Here is a 17615-nt window from a genome sequence, read left to right as displayed (position 1 = left end):
TGCCACCACGCCTGGCCAATGTTAAAAAATCCTTTAACTTTTTTGTAGAGATGCTCTCCTGGACTCAAGCGATCCTCCTACTCGTCCCGACCACCAGCCCCTTTCTGATAAACATTTACACTGTTTATTATCTGATGCCATTTCTATCTTTTTCCTTGTCGTCCAGACATCAAATAATTAGGTTTCTTCAGGGTTTTCTTTTTCAAGTCCTCAATGTTAAAGATCACTCACATTAGGGGCAGACACCACGGCTCATGCCTGTAATCCCAGCACTTTGGGAGGCCGAGGAGGGCAGAGCACTTGAGGTGGGGAGTTTGAAACCAGCCCGGCCAACTTGGTGAAACCCCACCTCTACTGAAAAAAATACAAAAATTAGCTGGGCGTGATGGTGCATGCCTGTAGTCCTAGCCACTTGGGAGGCTGAGGCATGAGAATCGCTTGAACCCAGGAGGCAGAGGTTGTAGTGAGCCAAGATCACATCAGCACACTCTAGTCTGGGTGACAGAGCGAGACTCTGACTCAAAAATAAATAAAATAAATATCACTTACATGAGGTACACCCAAGGGGTGGTCTATAGAGACTTGGAAGCAGTGGTTATTGCAGCAGGGGCACGGAAGTCATCTGGCTATGCCAGGGTGCCCAGGGGATACTCGGGGTTGGTGGCATGGTGCTGCTGGGGACTCACCGCACAGGACGCTCTGATTGACGCACTGCCAGGAGTAGCGCTCTGTCTTGGGGCTGCAGCCGGCCTCCTCAGCTCGAGTGTAACAACAGTCGTGGCCATGGCAGCACCTGCGGATGTCACATGGGCAGGACAGCAGGTGGGTGAAGCTCTCTCCTGGCCCTCCTCTCTTGCCAGGACCATGGGTGACTGAAGACCCCCAGGGAGGCACAGCATCCTCTTATCTAAGTTTTTTTTTTTTTTTTTTAAGCGACAGGGTCTTTCTCTGTCGCCCAGGCTGGAGTGCAGAGGCACAATCATAGCTCACGGCAGCCTCGAACTCCTGGGCTCAAGCGATCCTCCCACTTCAGTGTCCCAAGTAGCTGAGACTACAGGCACACGCCAGCATGCCCGGCTGGTTTTTTAATTTGTATTTCCTTTGAGGCAGCGTATCTCTCTGTCGCTCAGTCTGCAGTGCAATGGCTCAATCAGCTCACTTTAGCCTTGAACTCCCGGGCTCAAGTGATACTGCCACCTCAGCCTCCCAAGTCTGCTACTACAGGAACACAAACTCCTTTTTTAAATTTTTTGTGGATATGGGGTCTCACTATGTTGCCTAGGCTGGTCTCGAACTCCCAGGCTCAAGCAGTCCTCCTACCTCAGCCTCCCCAAATGCTGCGATCACAGGTGGGAGCTACTGTACGCCTGGCCTTATCTAAGCTGTTTCCCTGAAAATGCCCGTCTTGGGTAATGATTCCATTGGCCCCACCATGCCCTGTCCTGCCTTCCTGGCTGTGCCCAAGCTTGGTCCCTGCCTGCCTGCCTGCCTGCCTGCCTCACTCTCTGGGTCTCGAGCTCCTGTGACACGTGACTCCTCTCTCTTCCTGGAGTGATCCAAGCCCTGCCACTTCCTGACTTTGCCCACACTGTACCCTCTGCCTGGGGCAACTTCATGTCTGCCCATTGTCCCTTAGGCCTCAGCCCAGGCACAAGCCCCTGCCTGCGGAGGTTATCCAGGCCTCACCAGGCTACACCCTCTTGTAAAATTGGATTCCCTCCCTTCAGGGCAGGTTTATAATGAAACCCTCCTCAGAGGCCAGGTGCGGTGACACCCATCTGTAATCCCAGCACTTTGGGAGGCTGAGGTGGGAGGATCACTTGAGGCCAGGGGGTCGAGACCAGCCTGGGCAACATAAGAGAGACTCTTGTCTCTCTTGTCTCTATAACAAATTTTAAAATTAGCTCACCAGGCCAGGCTCAGTGGCTCCTGCCTGTAATCCCAACACTTTGAGAGGCCGAGGCAGGTGGATCACGAGGTCAGGAGTTCGAGAGCAGCCCGACCAACATGGCGAAACCCTTTCTCTACTAAAAATAGAAAATTAGCCAGGCATGCTGGCACTCACCTGTAATCCCAGCTACTCGGGAGGCTGAGGCAGGAGAATCGCTTGAACCCAGGAGGTGGAGGTTGCGGTGAGCCAAGATCACGCCATTGCAGTCCAGCCTGAGCAACAGAGCAAGACTCTGCCTCGAGACGATAAAAACACACAAAAAATTAACTCGCCATGATGGCACATGCCTATAGTCCTAGCTACTTGGGAGGCTGAGGTGGGAGGATTCCCTTCAGCCCAGGAGTTTGAGGCTGCAGTGAGCCACTATGATTGTGCCACTGCACTCTAACCTGGGCAAAAGCGAGACCCCAGGCTAGAGTGCGTGATTTTGGGTCACTGCAACCTCCACCTCCCAGGTTCGAGTGATTCTCCTGCCTCAGCCTCTTGAGTAGCTGGGACTACAGGCATGTGCCACCACGCCTGGGTTATTTTTGTATTTTTAGTAGAGACAGGGTTTAGTAGAGACCATGGTGAAACCCCATCTCTACAAAAAACAGCTGGGCATGGTAGTGCACACCTGTAATTCCAGCTACTTGGGAGGCTGAGGCACGAGAGTCATTTGCATCTTGGAGGCAGAGTTTGCAGTGAGCTGAGATCACACCACTGCACTCCAGCCGGGATGACAGAGCAAGACCCTGTCTCAAAAAAAAAAAAAAGAAGAACAAACAACAGCAACAACAACAAAAAAACCTCTGTGTCAATCACAGCCTTCGAGCTAGGGGAGAGGCGACCGAATTCTGCCCTCTGCTGACGAGCTATAGCTTTGTGGAAATGGGTGAGTGGCGTGCCCTTGTGAGCCTCAGGGCCCCATCTGTAAAATGGGCATAACTGTCATGCCCGTCTTTAAGAACAGCCTTGGGGGTAAATGAGTGGAAGTCATGGAAAGATCTCAGCCCACAACTTTCCACAGAACAGGCGCTTCTCACACAGTAAGTAGCAGGAGTGCAGAGGCTGCAGGCATGAATCCAGCCAGACTGCCTGGGTTCAAGTCCCAGCTCCCACGTCTTGGTAATTAAGTGGCCTCAGACAAGTTACTTAGTATTTCTTTTTTTTTTTTTTTTTTTTTTTTTTTTAGACAGAGTTTTGCTCTGTCACCCAGGCTGGAGTGCAGTGGTGTGATCTCGGCTCACTGCAACCTCCGCCTCCCGGGTTCAAGCAATTCTCCTGCCTCAGCTTCCTGAGTAGCTGGAATTATAGGCACCTGCCACCACACCCAGCTAATTTTTCTATTTTTAGTAGAGACGGGGTTTCACCATGTTGGCCAGGATGGTCTCCAACTCCTGACCTCGTGATCTGCCTGCCTCAGCCTCCCAAAGTACTAGGATTACAGGCGTGAGCCACCGCACCTGGACACGTTACTGAATATTTCTGTGCGTTGGTTTCTTCATCTGTGAAATGGGATTGTTGTGAGAACGCAACGGGATTCCCAGGGCAGTTCCTAGTGCATAGTCTGGCTGCCTGTGTGTGTGTGTGTGTGTGTGTGTGTGTGTGTGTGTGTGTGTGTGTGTTTAATATAGAGACACCCTATCACCCTCCTGTCTCCACCACATCTCAGATGGGAAAGGAGAGTGTCCTGGCTTAGCCGCAGGCCAAGCATGGGTCATCCCTTCATCTGCATAGGGCGCCAGTTCACATTAGCCTTTTACGAGCCACAGACCAAATCCTTCATCCAGATAAGGGGTAGCCAATAGAACCTCAAAAGCAGTACTTAAAACCCAGGAGGCTGGGTGCCATGGCTCGTGCCTGTAATCCCAGCACTTTGGGAGGCCGAGGTGGGCCGATTAACGAGGTCAGGAGTTCAAGACCAGCCTGTCCAACATGGTGAAACCCCATCTCTACAAAAAATATGAAAATCAGCCGGGCGTGGTGGGTGCTTACCTGTAATCCCAGCTACTTGGGAGGCTGAGGCCAGAGAATCACTTGAACTCAGGAGGCGGAGATTGCAGTGAGCCAAGATCATGCCACTGCGCTCCAGCCTGGTTAAGAGACTTCTCAAAAATAATAATAATAATAATAAATAAAATACAAAAACAAACTAACAAAACACCTAGGAAACTTTGTAACCAGGCTCTTGAGCCGCTTGCTTAGGCCCACTCCCGCCCTGCAGAGTGCTTTATCTGTTTCATAACTTCCTGCTTTCACTGCTTCCTTCCCATGTTTCATTGCCATGTTACTTTGTGGGTTTTGTTCAATTCTTTGTTCAAAATGCCAAGGTCCTGGACCGCTCACACTCACAGCCCTGCTTCCCGGAACAGGCCTGGCTGAGTTCCAGCTGTGCAGTGAAGCCCAACTGTGGGAGGCGGGGGACCCTGGACTCCCTCTCATGATCTGGACAGAGATGGGGTCTGGGGGTACACCTGGTCTCAGACCAGCCCCAGATTCTTTTGTGACCTGAAGGCAGCTGGCTGGTCATTGGAACTGGCAGAGTCCCTCCAACGATTCAGGGAGGGAGCCTCTGAAGCAATCTTTAGAGTGACATCTGGGACACAGTGAGGAACCCCCTGGCTGCTGAACAAGGGGTGTCCGTGAGCCAGGACCGCTGGGCACCAAGGGCCTGAATCCAAGCTCCTCTGCCCCAGGACTGGTGGTATGCTGTGACTGCAGGGACAGGCAGGACCCCATCCCCTTCTCCCCAAATGCAGTCACACCCAGACGGGCCCACTTGCAAGGGTCCTGCGTTTCATTTATGCTCTGCTGTCCTCATCTTGAAATTTTTAGCACATGCCTGTAATCCTACCACTTTGGGAGGCCGAGGCAGGTAGATCGCCTGAGGTCAGGAGTTCGAGACCAGCCAGGTGGAGAAACCCTGTCTCTACTAAAAATACAAAAATTACCCAGATGTGGTGGCGGGCACCTGGAATCCCACCTACTCGGGAGGCTGAGGCAGGAGAATCACTTGAACCCAGGAGGCAGAGGTTGCAGTGAGCCAAGATTGTGCCACTGCACTCCCGCCGGGGTAACAGAGTGAGACTCCATCTCAAAAAAAAAAAAAAAAAATTCTTAGTAACTTCTGAATAAGGGCCCCACATTTTCATTCTGTACCGGGCCCCACAAATGATGTAGCTGGCCCTGCACACCTGCCTTACTCACCAGTTGCCCAAAGTGGCTGACCTGGAAGGATCCTTCATACTCTGAAGCCCGCGGTGCTTATGTCTTGGGAACTGCATCCTTTACTCTGAACAAAGGGCAGCCAGGTAGAAGAGGCTGTAGACAGGCCCAGAAGAACCTCACAGCCTCTATCTTTCCCTTCCATCTGGTAGGTTGGGCTGCCCGAGCTTCCCCTGCACAGGGCGCCCCGCAGGAAACTTGTTTCAGACAGAGCTGTATATTCTCCCAGTGAGGTGACAAAGTCAGGAGGAAGGAAACCTCGGGTCGGGCTGGAGAACTCTTTGCTGAGTTTGTTCACTGCTCCTGGCATCCCCACTATGCAGAAGAAAAGGGGACTCCCCAAGCAGTGGGATCCCCCACTTCCCAGCCCAGGCTCTGTCTGCCTTGGCAGAGGCTGGGCTGGCTGAGCACCTGTGGGCAGCCACGCACCTCAGGATGTTGCGCTACAGCCTGACCCTATAGAAAGCCAAGTGCAAACGCTGCTCATTAACCTCCACTCCCAAGAATCAGGCTGCTTGGCCTTGTCTCTGCTGTGGCCCCACCACTCGAGCCCTTCCTGCCAGGCTTGGAACCTCGATGGCCGTTTAGGGACAGCATCTAAGCCACCTTTGCAACCTTGGCTTTGGAATGGGCTGTTACACAGGGAGCTCAGCAAATGTTCCTCCAAGTGCCTCAGGCCCTGATTCCCTCTCATCATCCCTAGAATAGCGTTTCCTTTTGAGATGCTCAGGACAGGCAGACACAGGCCTCCTGTTCCCAAGAAGCAGAGAAGGGGACATGGGGCTGCAGGGCCAACACAGGGAGAGTCTTCCTGAGTCCTCCGCCTGCCAGCTGGTCTTTGCAGCTGCGGCCAGCCCTGGAGTCAGGAGACACAGCTCCAGGGTTCTGCGGCAGCGCCTGCCCCCGTTCCTCCAAGACGGCGTTCTGGGTGCTCTGAGCAAACCTGGATGCTGGCAGGAAGCAGCTCAGCCCTGGCCTTCACGGGAAGGGCAGGCACCCTCTCCTGACCTGGGGCTTCCCAGGCCCTCCTTTGGCACGTACTGAACTGTTTGCGGAACCATCTATGCCACCTCCCTCTTCCCTCCCAGGCTGAGACAGGACAGAGCCGCTCTTTGGAGCTCCTTGTCCCTGTGCAAGGCCAGGGAAGCAGAGGGCAGGGGAGGAGCTGGCAGGACCAGCGCTGCTTCGGCTTCGCAGCCTCCACCTCCAAAACCAGACAGAGCAGGAAAATCAGACTCCAGGCCTGGGAGGGCAATGAGTCCAAACGCCTTCCCCTTCCTGGCTCTCACCCAGAAGTCCTCCAAGATGCCAGAGCAAGGGCTTTTCATCTTTACTTTCCTCCTGAAACCTGAGACCCCATGAAATCAACAAGGAGCAAGTGAGTACTTCCCGGAGGAAGCTTTACCTCTCAGCTGCTTCTCAGGGAATATCTACCCCAACGCTGAACTCCTGAAGATTTCAGTTAAATGCGACCCTCAGCCTGATCCCACGGGGAGCCCCAGGGTGTGAACTGCACATCTGAGATTGTCTTTGTTTTTTTGAGATGGAGTTTCACTCTGTTGCTGAGGCTGGGGTGCAGCGGAGCAATCTTGGCTCACTGCAGCCTCCGCCACCCAGGTTCAAGGATTCTCCTGCCTCACCCTCCTGAGTAGCTGGGACTCCGGGCACACACCACCCCAACCTGGCTAATTTTTAGTAGAGACAGAGTTTAACCATGTTATCCAGGCTGGTCTCAAACTCCTGACCTCAAGTGATCCACCCACCTCGGCCTCCCAAAGTGCTGGGATTACAGGCATGAGCCACTGCTACCAGCCTGAGATTGTCCTGTCACCTACAACACCTGGCCCACCCTGAAAGTCACAAAAGTCACATCTCCCCCTTCTCATTCCAGTCTAAGGATAAACAGCCGCAGCACTTCTCAGAGAAATTTGCACAGTGGAGGATACTTTCCAAAGTCCTTTCACATCGTGTACAGGAGCCCTGTGACCTAAGAAGAGCAAATGTCTTTACCCCGTTTCTCAGGTGAGTAAACAGAGGCCCAGGGAGACAAAGTTAACTTGCACAAGGCCATGAAGCATTTTGCCAGAAGTGGGGATGTAATCAATCCACGCACGATTCCCAGGCATGGAATCTTTCCAGTACCCTAGTGCTCACCCACACTCTCCGCCAGAACTCTTTTTTTTTCTCTTTTTCTTTTTTTTGAGACTGTCTCGCTCTGTCGCCCAGGCTGGAGTACAGTGGCGCGATCTCGGCTCACTGCAAGCTCCGCCTCCCGGGTTCACGCCATTCTCCTGCCTCAGCCTCCCGAGTAGCTGGGACTACAGGCACCCGCCTCCACGTCCGGCTAATTTTTTGTATTTTTAGCAGAGACAGGGTTTCACCGTGTTAGCCAGGATGGTCTCGATCTCCTGACCTCGTGATCTGCCTACCTCGGCCTCCCGAAATGCTGGGATTACAGGCATGAGCCACTGCACCCGGCCGACCTGTTTCATTCTGCTTTCTTCCCATCTAGCTACTGACCTCCCCTGTCCTGGTGTCATCTGCTGTCATTCATGATGACCCTGCTCATTAGCTGCCCTACCCGTGCTCCATGCACTCAGCTGTGGCGATGCAGGAGGAAGTCCACCTGGGGAGTCCACTCCTGAGCCAGGAGTCCAGAGCAAGCATCTCCAGCCCGCTTCCAGGTACTTGGCCCCGTGATGGTTCATTCATTTATTCTCCAGACCCCTACTGAGCACCTGCCTCATGCCCAGCCCCGAGCAGACAGCAGTGAGCAGGTTCCCACCCTCACTCTCTGGTGTAGAGCTGTCCTCTCTGGTAGCAAGTGCTGAGAGAGGGGCCCAAAACCAACCATACCTCCACCAGGTGATCTGGCTGCAGGAAGCACAGGGGTGGCATCACCTGACTTCCCAGCCCTCCTTGAAGCTGACTCTTGCCTTTAAACCCATGGAGCTTTCTTTCTCTTTTTCTTGTTCTCTTTTTCTTTTTCCATTTTCTTTTTCTTTCTTTCTCTTTTTCTTTTTGTCTTTTTTCTTTGTCTTTCAAGAAATTGAGGCCAGGCATGGTGACTCACGCCTGTAATCCTAGCACTTTGGGAGGCCGAGGTGGGTGGATCACCTGAGGTCAGGAGTTCAAGACCAGCCTCACCAACATGGAGAAACTCCATCTCTACTAAAGAAAAAACAACAACAACAAACACAACTAGCATGGTGGGAGATCACATCTTTGCACTCCAGCTTGGATTTCAGAGTGCGACTCCTCCAAACAAACAAACCAAAAAAAAAGCCAGCCGGGCACAGTGGCTCACGCCTGTAATCCCAGCACTTTGGGAGGCCAAGGTGGGTGGATCACCTGAGGTCAGGAGGTTGAAACCAGCCCGACCAATGTGATGAAACCCCATCTCTACTAAAAATACAAAAACTAGCCAGGCATGGTGGCACGCACCTGTAGTCCCAGCTACTCGGGAGGCTGAGACAGGAGAATCGCTTGAACAAGGAGGGGGAGGTTGCAGTGAGCTGAGACAGTGCTATTGCACTCAAGCCTGGGCAACACGAGTGAAACTCCATCTCCCAAAAACAAACAAACAAGCCACGTGATCTGAGACTCAGCCTACAAGTGCTGGCTTTGTCAGTCCCATGATCTGACCAGGGCCTCACTGACCATTGCATTCCATGCGGGGTGAAGCTAGTAGAGAGCAGCCTTGTGCGAAGGCAGTAAGGCCTGGAGCTGGGTGCCCTGAGTATCTGTGATGTCATCTAACTTCTTGAAACAGTGTATCAGTCATGAGGCAGGAGACCGAGATCTCATTGCTCTCTCAAGGTGTTCTCCATGCGGCCCTGGACACATCTGTTAACTGTTCTGTAAGACGTGGGTATTAATAGCACCTGCTTTGTGAGATGATTTTGAGGATTGAATGAGAAGAGGAGGTTGGGCACCATGGCTCACCCCTGTAATCCCAGCGCTTTGGGAGGCCGAGGTGGGTGGATCACCTGACGTCAGGAATTCAAGACCAGCCTGGCCAATATGATGAAAGCCAGTCTCTACTAAAAATAACTTCTTTGCCCAGTTACCTTTTTTTGGGGGATGGGGGTGGGGAGACAGCTCCTCACTCTGTCACTCAGGCGGGAGTTTAATGACGTGATCACTGCACCCTCGGACTCCTGGGCTCAAGCAATCCTCCTACCTCATTCTTCCAAAGAGCTGGGATTACAGGCAGGAGCCACTGTGCCTGGCCCAATGTCTTTATTTTTTATTTATTTATTTATTTATTTGAGCCACAGTTCCGCTCTTGTTGCCCAGGCTAGAGTGCAATGGCGCGATCTCGGCTCACCAAAACCTCCGCCTCCCAGGTTTAAGTGATTCTCATGCCTCAGCCTCCCCAATAGCTGGGATTACAGGCATGCACCAACATGCCTGGCTAATTTTTGTATTTTTAGTAGAGACAGGGTTTCTCCATGTTGGTCAGGCTGGTCTCGAACTCCCGACCTCAGGTGATCCACCCACCTCGGACTCCCAAAGTGCTGGAATTACAGGCGTGAGCCACCATACCCGGCCTCAGTTTCTTTATTCTTGTCCTTCCATCGACGTGGCCCCTATTTTTTTTTTTTTTTTTTTTTGAGACTAGTCTTGCTCTGTCACCCAGCGGGGAGTGCAATGGTGAGATCTCAGCTCACTACAACCTCCACCTCCCGGGTTCAAGCGATTCTCCTACCTCAGTCTCCTGAGTAGCTGGGATTACAGGCGTGTGCCACCACACCTGACTAATTTTTTGTATTTTTAGTAGAGACAGTGTTTCACCGTGTTGGCCAGGCTAATCTCAAACTTCTGACCTCAGGTGATCCACCCGCCTCGGCCTCCTGAAGTGCTGGGATTACAGGCATGAGCCATTTTCTTTCTGCCCAGCTATTTTTTTCGTATTTTTTGGCTAGACGGGGTCTCACCCTGTTGCCCAGGCTGATCTCAAACTCCTGTCCTCAAGCGATCCTCTTGCCTTGGCCTCCCAAAGTGCTGGCACTACAGGCATGAGCCACTGCACCTGGCCTTCGCTTTGAATTAAAGTGGCAGGCAGGAAGAAGCATCATCTCAAAAATTGATGGTGACAGCGGCAGCGACTACATCTAGCTTGTACAGGTGGCAGCTTCTCTCCCACTTCGGTGGTGCCAATTGTAGCTTCTGTGCCAGCAGAGCCTGTGGGGTCTTCACCTGGCCAGCTTTGCCCAATGGCCTCCTCCCGATTTGATTTTCTGACCCTTTCGAGCTCCTGGGAACTAGCCAGTACCTCTGACCAAGTCCCTTTCTGCTTAGAGTTGCCAGAATTAGCTTCTGTTGGTTAAAACTAAGAACCTTGATTCTCACAAAAATAGGACCAGGACTGGACAGAGCAAGAAGCCCGAAAGGAAACAGGAGCAATTGAAGGCTGGAAAGTGGCCAGAGGACAGTGAAAATCCAGCCGGTATGAAGGGACAGGACACCAGCAGCCCCATGGCACGCCCTGGCAAGACAGCTAATCCCATTGTCCCCGGGAACTAAGTACCCACCAAAGGCAAGGCTTTGGGGGACCTAATGGCTCCTGCCATAGAAGAGAATAAAGATTACACTGAAGTCGAGACCTGCTGGGCAGGGCGGTCATGTTAACAGCGCCACATAGCTTAAATGAAAAGACAAGCTCAGAATCCAAATTCTTGGCTCAAGGTATGGTTAGAAAACCCGAGTGTGCCTGGCCAAAATGGCGAAACCCCGTCTCTACTAAAAATACAGAAATTAGCCAGGTGTGGTGGCGGGTGCCTGTAATCCCAGGTACTTGGGAGGCTGAGGCAGGAGAATCGCTTATATCCAGGAGGCGGAGGTTACAGGGAGCTGAGATCACACCACTGCACTCCAGCCTGGGCGACAGAGTGAGACTTTGTCTCCAAAAAAAAAAAAAAAAAACCAAAACTCGAATGTGTTATTTTGCAGCTGAGAGAGCAGAAAAAAACTGAAAACTTGATCCAATGGTTACAGAATGACCAAGGGGACCCACACCTTAAAAGGTCTTTATTTGGGAAAGAGTGAAATGTGGAGACCAGAGGCTATGAAAATTAGGCTGTGTGGAAAGATAGGGAAGCCTTAGGTACCTAGCCCCTCCCCTCCCCACCACCCTTGCCAGCCAAAGCTTCCTCTTTGTCACTCTGAAGATCCTAGTAGCAGGAACTCCCTTGCGGGCAGTTAGGTGTTCTATGTAGCTGAGGTATGGCCTGCAGCGACGGGTGAGTCTGTTTCTACACTGCTATAAAGAAACATCCAAGGCTGGGTGCGGTGGCTCATGCCTGTAATCCCAGCACTTTGGGAGGCCGAGGTGGGCGGATCACCTGAGGCTTGGAGCACGAGACCAGCCTGACCAACATAATGAAACCCCCTCTCTACTAAAAATACAAAACTAGCTGGGTGTGGTGGTTCACGCCTGTAATCCCAGCTACTTGGGAGGCTGAGGCAGGAGAATAGCTTCAACCCGAGAGGCAGAGGTTGCAAAGAGCCGAGATCACGCCATTGCACTCCAACCTGGGCAACAAGAGCAAATCTCCATCTCAAAAAAACAAACACCGAGACTGGGTAACTTATAAAGAAGTTTAATTGACTCACAGTTCCACACGGCTGGGGAGGCTTCAGGAAACTTACAACCATGGAGGTAGGGGAAAGCAGACACCTTCTCCACAGGACGGTTACGAGGATGTAAGCACGAGAAAGAGGAACTGCCACGCTTTAAAACCATCAGATCTCGTGAGAACTCACTCACTGTCACGAGCACAGCATGGGGGAAACTGCCCCCATGATGCAAATACCTCCACCTGGTCCATCCCTCAACCCGTGGGGATTGTAATTCGAGATGAGATCTGGGTGGGGACACAAAGCCTAACCATGTGGGTGGGACGGATGGCAGTTATTTCCAGGGTGGGCTGTAGCCTCTTCCTCCACCCTACATCTCCTGTTTCCCAAGCTGGTAACCTGGATGCCCTGGGTGACCTAAGAAGCCATGTGCTAAAGATGTCAGGACCTCAGTCGGCCGGGGTTCCCCCTTCCCCATTTCAGTTGAGGGAGGAAGAGCCTTTCAAGAGCGAGAGCTAGCCAGCAGCTAGCATTTCCCTATGTAACACACCCTGTAATGACCCTGCCCCGAAGGAGTCTCCTTATAAGCCCTACCCCTCATTTTCTCCAGAATTAAATGACAAGTCACATCCCCGCAGGCCCCAGGGGCCAAATCTAGGAGGGTAATGAATCATCAAAAAACTCCAGGGGGAAGATACTGAATCACCAAAAGAAACTAAAGATTTTGCTAATTGATATTGGCTTACTCACAGTACATGGTTGGCTAAAAAAATTTTTTAATTGATATTGGCAAAAATCTGGGAAGCTGATCTGAGAATGAATTCTGAGGGTGCAGGACGGGCGAGGGAGGAAGGGGATGCTAGATAGGGATGAATGTACCGATATTGAGGATTCCACAGGGACAGCTTGAGAAGCTGGGATTACAGGCGTGAGCCACAGCGATAATGTAGCACTTTCGATGCTGAAATCAGGACAGTGCCAGGCAAACTCGGACAATTGGTCAACCTAGCTGTTAAGTAACTAACTTGCTCTAAATCACAGTTATTAAGCGGCAGGGCCTGTATTCAAATGCAGGTGGGCTGACTTCAGATTCAAATTGTTTGCTTTTGCCAGTGGTTCTCAATCTTGAGCATGCAAACCTGGAGGCCTTGTTAAAATTCAGATAGCCCCATCTTCAGGGTCTCCAATTCAGTAGGTTGGGGCCGCTGAGAATTTGCCTAACCAGCTTCCTGGTGATGCTGAGGCTGCTGGACTGGGAAGACTGGGAACCAACTGAGAAGACCTTTGTATTTGGCTTTGTCACCTCCAGATAAGGGCTTTTTAACTTTTATTTTGTGAGACAAGGTCTCAATCTCTCACTCACGCTGAAATACAGCTTATGATCATGGTTCACTGCAACCTCAAACTCTTGGACTCAAGCAATCCCCTGCCTCAGCAATATGAATAAACATATTGGAGGCCAGGTGTGAGACTCCACCTCAAAAAAAAAAGTAAAGGAATAGGGCTGGGCGCGGTGGCTCACGCCTATAATCCCAGCACTTTGGGAGGCCAAGGCTGGCAGATCATCTGAGGACAGGAGTTCGAGACCACCCTGGCCATCTTGGTGAAACCCTGTCTCTATTAAAAGTACAAAAAAAAAAAAAAAGCCGGCATGGTGGTGGGCACCTGTAGTCCCAGCCACTCGAAAGCTGAGGCAGGAGAATCGCTTGAACCCAGGAGAAGGAGATTGCAGTGAGCCGAGATCACGCCACTGCACTCCAGCCTGAGCAAGAGCAAGAGCAAGACTCCCTCTGAAAAAAAAAAAAAGTAAAGAAATAAAACAACGGCTACTCCATAGAGCAGCCCCAAGGGCTGCTGGTTGCTCATTTTTATGGTTATTTATTGATTATATGCTAAAGAAGGGGTGGATTATTCATGCCTCCCCTTTTTAGACCATATAGGGTAACATTCTGGCGTTGCCATGGCATTTGTAAGCTGTCTTGGCGCTGGTGGGAGTGTAGCAGTGAGGACGACCAGAGGTCATTCGCATCACCATCTTGGTTTTGGTGGGTTTTGGCCGCGGCTTCTTTACTGCTTGTGCCGACCTCTCATCTCATCCTGTGACTTAGAATGCCTCAACCGCCTGGGAACACAGCCCAGTAGGTCTCAGCCTCATTTTACCCAGCGCCTACTCAAGATGGAGTTGCTCTGGTTCAAAGGCCTCTAACAGAAGCTAAACACAGGTGGGGGCTTTCAAAGAAGCAGATCCAATGCCCACTGCCCTTCCTCACTCCCCTAATAGATGTAGGGCACCATGGACTTTTACAGACTGAGGGACATACTCTGGATGAGAATAGTTTACCCTATCAAGGAAAAGAAAGTTCCCCAGATGAAACGCCACAGATAACAGGCATATTGTAAGTCAGGCTTTGTACGTTTTCCAAAACTCACTACAGGGATCCCCTTTGAGGTGCAGAATCTTGTATCACAATAATCACGATTCCTTTGCCAAGCCCTTTTGATGTCATGGTCCGTGTTTTTCTCCGGATCGTTGGGCATGCGGAGGCAGAAGGAGAGCCTGGCAGAGTGAATGACAAACGCAAGGGAGGCTGCAGAGGGGAGGGAGTGAGGGCGGCCCAGGGCCCAGCCCGGCGGGAGCCGCGGAAGAGAAGGACCAGCCAGCCAAGGGCGGGCGGCTCCAGAGGAGGCCCGGGACTCCCCAGTTTCCCAGCCTCTTCCACCCCACGCGGATCCCTGCCCCGACGCTGATTCAGGGGGTCAAAGCCTCGGGCGGGGCGGACCGCGGCGGTGACTGGAGGCGCCCCAGTTTCTCTGGGTGTGGCCTGCGGACCCCCTCGGGAGCAGGTCGTCCCGCACCAGTGTCTGCCCCCGGCCCCCAGGGACACCTGCACCCGCCCCACTCACGACGGCGCGTCAGGTCCCCAACCAGGCGTGGGGCGGGGTGGGAAGGTCTCGGCTCGGCCGCCCCGCCTGTGCTGTCCCCACCGCCCCCCGGCCTCGGGCAGCGCGCGCCCGGGTCACCCACCTCCCGCGGGCATGCGCAGGGCGGCCCCTCCGGGCGCTGCGGCCGCGGCCCCGGCCAAGGGGCGGGTCCCGGGTCCGGGAGGAAAAGGCGCGGCTGCTGGCTGACCCGGGAACCAGACCGAGCCGGAGAGAGGGCCCTCCCGTCTCCCACCGGGCAGGAAGGCCTGGCGCTCGCAGGCGACCTTGCGCCAGTGCCCGGCAGGGATCAGGGGGCTCAGCGCCTTCGCGGGAGGTAGAGAGAGCTGGGGGCATCTGTGTGATCACCCCGCGTAGGTCCGCGCTGAGCCAGGACACAGGACAACTGCCCGCGCCCGGTTAGACAGGCGAAGCCCTGGGAAGCAGTGGGAGAGGGAAAGACTGGGCCGGCGCGGGGCCGCATGCCTGTAACCCCAGCACTTTGGGAGGCCCAGGATGGTGGATCGCTTGAGCACGGGAGTTGGAGACCAGCCTGAGCAACATGGTGCAACCCTGTCCCTACAAAAAACACAAAAAATAGCGGGGCGTGGTGGTGCGGACCTGTGGTTCCAGCTACTTGGGAGGCTGAGGCAGGAGGATCGCTTGAGCCTGGGAGTTCGAGGCTTCAGTGAACCCTGATTGCACCCCTGCACTCCAGCCTGTACGACAAAGCGAGACTGTCTCAAAAAAGAAAAAAATAGGGCCGGGCGCGGTGGCTCACGCCTGTCATCCCAGCACTTTGGGAGGCCGAAGTGGGTGGATCACGAGGTCAGGAGTTCGAGACCATCCTGGCCAACGGGGTGAAACCCCGTCTCTACTAAAAATACAAACATTAGCCAGGCGTGGTGGGGGGAACCTGTAGTCCCAGCTGCTCGGGAGGCTGAGGCAGGAGAATCGCTTGAACCCGGGAGGTGGAGGTTGCAGTGAGCCGAGATCGCGCCATTGCACTCCGGCCTGGGTGACAGAGCGAGACTCCGTCTGAAAAAAATAAATTAAAAACATAAAATAAAATAAAATAATAGTAAAACAAAATAACATGACATACCGAATATCAGGTTAAAACTGGAAAGTTGGGGCAACGATTCAGGTGCTTGGCCGCTGTCTCCAAATCTGGTTGCAGCTATATACATTGTCTAAATTTTTTTGCCTGTGTTTTCAGCCAGATAAACGTTTGCCTTCTTGTTCCCTCCTGGGGGAGAGAGGTCAATTGACTTTATTTTCATCTCAATGAATGATCGCATGTATTTTGCACCTCCCTTCCCACCCAGACCTACCTTATCATGGATGGTGTGCGTGACTGAACACGATCATTTCAGCTCCCGGCCTTGAAATAAAACGTGGGCTTGCCGAGGGATGTCTGTAATTATGATATAATTTGAGCCTTGTTGTTTCAGGAAAGTTTTGTCCCTGAATCACCTAAAACAAACAAACAAAAAAGGTGGGTTGTCGGGGAAGGAGACCCGTGGTGTCTACATTCATATCTATCTCACTCTATCTACCAGGCGGATTTGCATTTGGGGACATTTGCACCCACCCCGAGTCCCTGGTTCACAAAGGAAACGGTACGTGTAATCTTCTGACTTGACAATGACGTATGGCTCCGGAGAAAAGCACTATTCAGAAATTATCATGGAACAGACACTCCCCCACCCTCTACATTACTTCTTACGTCAAGAAATGCACCGCCGTTTCTCCAGAGGCCGCCAAACTTGCGGCCACCTCATTCTACAAGGAGGCGAGCCAGCCAGACTCATGGTGGAGAGCGAGAAAACGCCATTCCCGGGGGCTTAGAGGTTCTCCTTTGCACAAAGCCTGGGAGTTTTGTTAGTGACTTCAGAGTCAGGGATGTACCAACAACGCCGTCCGATCTAGATGGCGTCCTCCTGGTGGGAAATTGCCTTATTTCTCCCTCTTAAGCAACTGATTTGAATTAGGATTTTTTTTCTTTTCTTTCTTTCTTTTTCCCTTTTTCTTTCCTTCTTTCCTTCTTTCCCTTCCTTCCTTCTCTCTCTTTCTTCTGTGTCTTTCTTTCTTCTCTCTTTTCTTTTTCTTTCTCTTTCCTTCTGTTCTTCTTTCTTCCTGATCTCTCCTCTTAAGCAACTGATTTGAATTAGAATTGGTTTTTTCTTTTCTTCTTTCTTTCTTTCCTTTCTTCCTTCTCTCTCTCTCTCTCTCTTTCTTTCTTTCCTTCTTCTTTCTTTTTGCATTTGCAGTTAGCTACTTGTTACTACTTGTCCAAACAGCTGGGGAACCTGGCCGGGCATGGTGGCTCACACCTGTCACCCCAGCACTTTAGTTGGGAATTTCCTGATCTCTCCCTCTTAAGCAACTGATTTGAATTAGAATCTTCCTTCCTTCTTTCTTTCCTTCCTCCCTTTCTTCCTTCCTTCCTCCCTTCCCTCCTTCCTTCCTTCCGTCCCTCCCTCTCCTTCCTTCCTCCCTCTCCTTCCTTCCTCCCTCTCCTTCCTTCCTTCCTCCCTCCCTTCCCTCCTTCCTTCCTTCCCTCCCTCTCCTTCCTTCCTCCCTTCCCTCCTTCCTTCCTTCCCTCCCTCTCCTTCCTTCCTCCGTCTCCTTCCTTCCTTCCTCCCTCCGTCTCCTTCCTCCCTTCCTCCCTCCCTCTCCTTCCTTCCTCCCTCCGTCTCCTTCCTCCCTTCCTCCCTCCCTCTCCTTCCTTCCTCCCTCCCTCCCTCTCCTTCCTCCCTTCCTTACTTCCTCCCTTCCTTCCTTCCATCCTTCCTCCCTTCCCTCCTTCCTTCCTTCCCTCCCTCTCCTTCCTTCCTCCCTCTCCTTCCTTCCTCCATCTCCTTCCTTCCTTCCTCCCTCCCTTCCCTCCTTCCTTCCTTCCCTCCCTCTCCTTCCTTCCTCCATCTCCTTCCTTCCTCCCTCCCTCTCCTTC

General features: G+C 52.4%; 2 long non-coding RNA genes across 2 annotated transcripts; one reads left to right on the top strand and one right to left on the bottom strand.

The window, feature by feature from the left end:
- Positions 1–1935: 1935 nt before the first annotated feature.
- Positions 1936–17190, bottom strand: LOC134808823 (uncharacterized). The gene is made up of 3 exons (XR_010152639.1): positions 15994–17190; positions 11777–15697; positions 1936–2183 (listed from the first exon to the last, which is right to left on the bottom strand). It is a non-coding gene; the product is annotated as an uncharacterized LOC134808823 (long non-coding RNA).
- On the top strand, positions 5842–11778 carry LOC112207825 (uncharacterized). Its single transcript, XR_002942252.3, has 3 exons — positions 5842–6536; positions 7050–7180; positions 10522–11778. It is a non-coding gene; the product is annotated as an uncharacterized LOC112207825 (long non-coding RNA).
- Positions 17191–17615: the final 425 nt, after the last annotated feature.

Source organism: Pan troglodytes, chromosome 18, assembly GCF_028858775.2.
Source record: "Pan troglodytes isolate AG18354 chromosome 18, NHGRI_mPanTro3-v2.0_pri, whole genome shotgun sequence".
NCBI classification, from domain to species: domain Eukaryota; kingdom Metazoa; phylum Chordata; class Mammalia; order Primates; family Hominidae; genus Pan; species Pan troglodytes.
Note: the sequence above shows the minus strand (reverse complement) of the source record. Positions and strands in the feature narration are given on the sequence as shown.